The sequence below is a fragment of the Mobula hypostoma genome, chromosome 1 (assembly GCF_963921235.1).
Source record: "Mobula hypostoma chromosome 1, sMobHyp1.1, whole genome shotgun sequence".
In the NCBI taxonomy this organism is placed as follows: domain Eukaryota; kingdom Metazoa; phylum Chordata; class Chondrichthyes; order Myliobatiformes; family Myliobatidae; genus Mobula; species Mobula hypostoma.
Window position 1 is genome coordinate 231,808,108 of NC_086097.1, and position 6,161 is coordinate 231,814,268.

Genomic DNA, 6,161 nt, shown 5'->3' on the forward strand with positions numbered 1-6,161 from the left:
GAGGGGAAACTTCTTCGCCCAGAGGGTGGTGAGAATGTGGAACGAGCTGCCAGTGCAAGTGGCATATGCAAGCTAGATTTCAACATTTAAGAGAAGTTTGGATGGAAATATGGATGGTAGGGGTAGGGAGGGCTATGGTACCAGCGCTGGTCAATGGGAATAGGTAATTTAAATGTTCTGGCATGGACTAGCTGGCATGAAGTGCCTATTTCTGTGCTGTACTTTTCCAAGACTCTAATTGGTTATTAGTATCAAATAGATGACAGCTCTCCACATACCATACATTATTTTACTACAACTACCAACTTAAAATTTTTGGCTTGGGGCAAGTAGATAAATTTAATTGCAGAGAAATGACCAATGTTCAGAGTTACTTATATCCATCCTTAAGGATTATATACATTCTGTTGAATATCTGTAAACATCAGGTCAATAGTTTATTGCTTTAGCTCCAGACAGTAAACAATATTTGTGTTATTGACTCCAATTCACATGATCCGATTCTAAAACAAGAAACGTTTGACAATACCCCGACAATGAAGCACAGGAAATGTTAACAAATTGGGATTTTCCTTCCACCCAGAATTTGGTCATCCTGTAGAACAACTATACACGTCGGAGGTCACAACTATCAGTTACACAGTGACTATTTTGTTTTACACAGGGACCTGACGAAAAAAAGCAGAACACTTTCTGACTACAGAGCAGAAAGGGTGACTTTCTGTAAGTCAGATAGGAATGTACTTAGCGAAAAATTGAGACACGGGATCAAAAGAGAGGTCCGTTTAAAGGATTATTTTGCAAGAAAGAAGAAAGGACTAGCTGTTTGGTTTATATCTGGATTGGGAATAATGGAAAGATAAGATGACCTATGACAGTACTAGCGCCAACTCTATCTTTGTTCACTCGCCTTGTTTACCTTCCGTAGAACATGGGAAGATACGATATTCCGTTTACTTGTATATATTTGGATTTAGTCAAAATCTGCGCATTATATGACATCTAAAGATGAAGAGCAGATTTAAACAATAGGACCCTATACCACCTACACACTTAGAGACAATATCAGTTCAAATCCCCGTGACCAAACAACGATTAACGGGCTGTGGAAAATCGGTCGAAAATTTAACGGGATATTACCATTTTACAAAATATACTTCACGGCTTTTCAGCTTGTCTGCAGTGTTTCGAAAGTGGACTTGCCAATTTCTTTTCATTGTGATTGACCAATTAAATTTAACTACTTCATTCATATTTCAACAACAGAGGGCTGCCATATAAAGATGTCTTTAAAAAAAACACACCTGTACTTAATTTATTCCTCGTATTCTCGCCAAACGATGATATAATATGTTTCAATTTTTTTTTTGTTTTGGAATCGAAGAGTAGGTAACTTTCACAGTTTTTTAAGCAACGGAATTCTGGTACCTGCTGGAATGATTAGATACTACAGATAGTTATTACGCGTTTATAACAAAATACAATTTCTTCCACTTGTGGCAATACTGTTCCTCTTTGATACACCCGGTCAAAAATAGTAAAAATGTTCAGATTTAACGAATCTATATTAAATTTTCTGGACTGCTGCAAAAATAACATATACTTGTGTATATATTAGTATTTGTGATCTGCTGCTATGATTATTCTAATGTCAGTAGACAATAGTTTGAACAATTCTGTATGGTGTACAGTAGTAGTAGTAGTAGTGTATGGTGAGAAATAACTTTACTGAACTTCACTTGCCCATCACAGAAATGTTCTCAAAGATTCATTTTCAAGGGCATTTCATCTCATGTTCTCGATATTTATTGTTTATCTACCTGTCTATCTACCTATCTGTCTGTGTATCTATCTATCTGTTTACGTACTTGATAATAATAATAATAATAATTTATTCTTTCTTTTTGTATTTGCACCGTGTGTTGTCGTTTACAGACTGTAACTTGGTGCAGTCTTTCATTGATTCTTATTATTCGATGTTTCCATAGATAGTTATTACTCTATTATAGATTTATTGAGTATGCCCGCAAGAAAATGAATCACGGGGTTGTAGATGGGGACACATATGTATTTTGATAATAATTTTACTTTGAATTCTCTCCGAACTTTGAATAGGTCATAAAAATGACCTGCGTAAAACACTTTCAAGGAAGCAGCATAGACAATTAGTTGCAATTGAATATTTTTTTCTGTATTTGGTTTCATTAAATGTATCAGGCAAAAATAACTATCCATAGTTAGTCTCTCAATTTTCCAATTAGGTACTCATTAGCACGTCTTTCTCAGTGACAGATAGCAGCGGAATTTAACAAATTTTACTGGATCTAATAGTTGAATTACAGAAATGTAGAGATTCCAGAAAAATGGAGGGTGGGAGTGTATCCATAGTCGAAGGGCTGAAAAAAAAGGAGATATTTCCTTATTTTTCTTAAAAGACCAACACCTCTCATCACTCATAGAAGGAAAATCGCTTGTTATACCACAGGGGCGCCCAACAGAACCACGTGATTTAGGCAGTTAGGTGAATCCATACCGGAGATCCACACAAATCTCAGATTCAGTCTTGCGAAGTAGATGTTAATGCACCATTCGATGCGTTGAATAGTAATAAATTATTTTCACCTTGGCGACATTAAAATTGAGTTAGGATATCAAACTCAAGATGGAACCGAAGAGCAATTTAAATGAATGGAAGATCCTCTGTTACAGAATCCGCCATGCCTGTTCTGATGAAGGGTGTCGGCTCTTTATCTCTCTCCATAGACACTGCCCGAATTCCTGCCGCATTTAGTATCTGTTACTCTGCATTTCCAACATCTGCAAAATCTTGTATGTTTATGATTCCAAATTTACTTGGTATTGAATAAGTGACCAGCGTTGATGTGCTCAACTCTTTACAGATTCACAGTGAGCCTTTCAGAAAGTGGCGTGTCTCTCCCGTATTTTGATGTTCATCTATTACACGGTGTTGCGCTGGGCCAACATTTTGCTAGTTGATGGTTTTTTTGGATGCATTTCTGATCAAGGAAAAGGAATATACCAAAGTGTGAATGGTATGTCAACACGTTTCTGAAGTGGTGGATGCGGGTACGATTTCAACATTTAAGAGAAATTTGGATAGAGTCATGGATGGGAGGGGTATAGAAAGCTATGTCATGTGGAGCTATGGAGAGACTGGTGCAGGTTAATTGTTCAGCACGGACTACATGGGCCGCAAGGCGCGATTCTATACTGTGGTGTTCCATGCATCTATGACATAAAATAACCTGCATTTGACGCCATTTCAGCACCAAACATATCACGTAGACAATAGCTGATTTATTTCTACACTTTGCACCCCTCTATAATTTCGAAAGGAAGTCGCCATTATTCATCTGAAAATTTAGCCAGTATCTTCTCTTCGCTGCTGGGAAGTATTGGTACAGACTTTATGTGATCGGTTTTTCTCTGAAAGGGTCCAGACGATAATTTACTTTCCCAATCATGCTGTCTTACCTCGAAGTTCGCTAGTTGGGCTTTAGCACAATTCAATCCACCTAAATACTTTTTTTTATTCAACCAACATACATCAAAGTTGCTGGTGAACGCAGCAGGCCAAGCAGCATCTGTAGGAAGAGGCGCAGTCGACGTTTCAGGCCGAGACCCTTCATCAGGACTAACTGAAGGAAGAGTGAGTAAGGGATTTGAAAGCTGCTTTTTTTATTGTTTTATTTGGTTCGCAGGCTTCTCATTACGTGCCTTAACATCACTCATTCGGGTCGCATTTACAATCTTGCACCATATTAATCCGGATTAATTAAAAAAAAACAAGTGTTGCTCTGAATATATATCGTTTTGAACCCAAAATTATGCGTTTCCTTGGATATATGGCAGGGCAGCGACATTTTTTCGATGTAAAGTAGCAAACTAGAAAAGTGGAACAGTCCTCACACACAGTGACAGCCGCGCACATTCCCACTAGTAAAATTCTGAGCATACGTAAACCGACGTGAATTGCTAATCTAAAATTCGATAAAACATTCGCTTTCACTAGTTTTAATTATAATGACGAGTTTTTATTTCAAAACGTAAACTCCTTTCAATCATCAGGAATATTTAGAAATGGTTTCCTGGTAATTCTTAATGGAAATATTTCATTATTCAGTATCGGCTGCCCCGTAGGATAATTCAAACAACGTACATTAGCTATATGACAATTCGGTTTAAAACCGATTTATCACCTGATAGTGCCGTAGCCTGTAATGACGATTGGGTGAATCGTAAGTGTGTTGCAAACGCGTTCTCAATATTCAAAAATCATATTAAAATGTGCGTTACAATCGAATCTTCGTCTGCCTCCTATCGAATAAGCAATGCATGAAGAATCATATTTATTTTAATAATTTAAGTTGAAGGAATGAGAACATTCTTCATTACAAAATATGTCAAAAAATCTAATTTGGTATTGTATGCAAGACGAGCTAATGAGGAGCCTGCGGACAAAGAACGGCAATAAAGAATATTCTGTGAATAAATAGGTGGACTGAATTATGCCAAAGTCCAACTGTAAATGATTGTGGGAATGCGAGTGTGTTGATGTTATTTTCCTTTCTTCCCTGTAGCCTGTAAAACTGCGAGAGAGCTCTCGGATGGGGAGACAGTACGGCGTCCAGCATTCATTCCTGTGCGCCATGCTGTAACACTGCTATCAGAGGGGAACACACACAGCATGTTCTGTTTAGTTCAGCCACCTCATCACTCTTCTGCTGACCGCCGCCTCACTCGCTGCCGTCCGCCGCTGCAGGATAGAGCCAGTCAATCAGCTCAGTGCAAATTCTCGGCCTTCCTCTTTCGCGCAAAAAAAAATAACCAACCATCTTCTAAACCCGAGAAAATACTTTCAAACATCGACCACCAGAATAAAACCGACACCAACTTCACACCATTCGGCAAAAAAAATCGCAATCCCACTTGCGAAATCATGCAATCATTTCACACAATCACGCAGAGTCTTTTAGCATTGAAAGAATTAACCATATTTCACATTTAGAAAAAAATAGTTTAATACCAGGAACTATATTAGAAGCCAAGTTATTCAGGAAAAGATTCACGAGAAATTAATTCTTTAAAAGCTTGAAAGTACAAACCGCAGGGGTATTCCACACAGCTATTTTAACGATGCTACATCAATGCTCTAGATGCGTTATCTCTGTGACAAGCCGCCCAACCACAAACTGTTCACTAAATGAACACACAAAATAGACTTTCATGCAAGTCAAGTGCACTGTCAAGGCATTTAGAATCAACTGATTGATTGCAGAACATACAAACTATGATTGTAAACACATACATACAATATGTATGTATAATATATGTACAATAGGCGCAATTCATGCAAATATTAATATATAGTTCCAACGCATGTACTTAATCATTCTTAACAACGCAATCTGGGCTATTTTCTGAACACATCTTTCGCTGAGTTCAGTTTTTCTAAGCTGAAATGATGACCCGAATTATACCTGTAAAATGTAAAATTCTGTGATATCTATAATGCTACAGGGCCATAAACATTTTGGAAAGATCTGCTCTATTTTCATTTGCACCAAGGAAAAACAAAGCAGCTTCGGATTATTCTGCCATCCCTCAGTTTAAGACGTTTATTTAGTCACTATGGTGATTATTTGACTAATTGTTTATTTCAATTTGCACTTTGTCCGTTGTGCGGTTTAGGTAATGAATCCGGGGAGTAAATTATCACTTACTTTTAAAGTTCAAAGAAGGATCCCCGGCAAGTTAGTGGAAGGTGTCAGGCCTCTGACGCCGAGATGGTTTAGCTAAACCGATAGACTTTTACAAATGATTCGAGTCCAATCGCAGACAAATTAACAGGACAGACTATTAATTAATAAGCTCTTCTTATGCAACAAACTGCGATACAAAAAGAATTTCCCTCGCAGGACTGTACGTAAGGAATTTTCAAAACTGATAACGAAATCAAAAGCATGTCTCTGCTGTTGGATAATGATAAGCGCATTGCAAACCACTTAAGTGTCAGAATTAAAGACCCACAGTGCCAGAGATATGGTGGCGCTCGAATATTGATATTTCTCGAAGAGTAACGGTAGTATCGATCGGCTTGTGTGTGGGATATGCCAGAGGGAAATGTAGATAGCGGCATT

The 6,161-nt window shown here is 37.8% G+C and overlaps 1 long non-coding RNA gene across 2 annotated transcripts in view; it reads right to left on the reverse strand.

Annotated features, from left to right (window-relative positions):
* LOC134355703 (uncharacterized) overlaps positions 1–6,159 on the reverse strand; it is a 110,746-nt gene extending 104,587 nt beyond the window's left edge. The window contains exon 1 of one of the 2 annotated variants that reach the window (XR_010020162.1): positions 5,745–6,159. This is a non-coding gene — a long non-coding RNA (uncharacterized LOC134355703). The remainder of the gene's footprint in view (positions 1–5,744) is intronic. The other variant, XR_010020161.1, reaches the window with a different exon arrangement.
* Between the last annotated feature and the right edge of the window lie 2 nt (positions 6,160–6,161).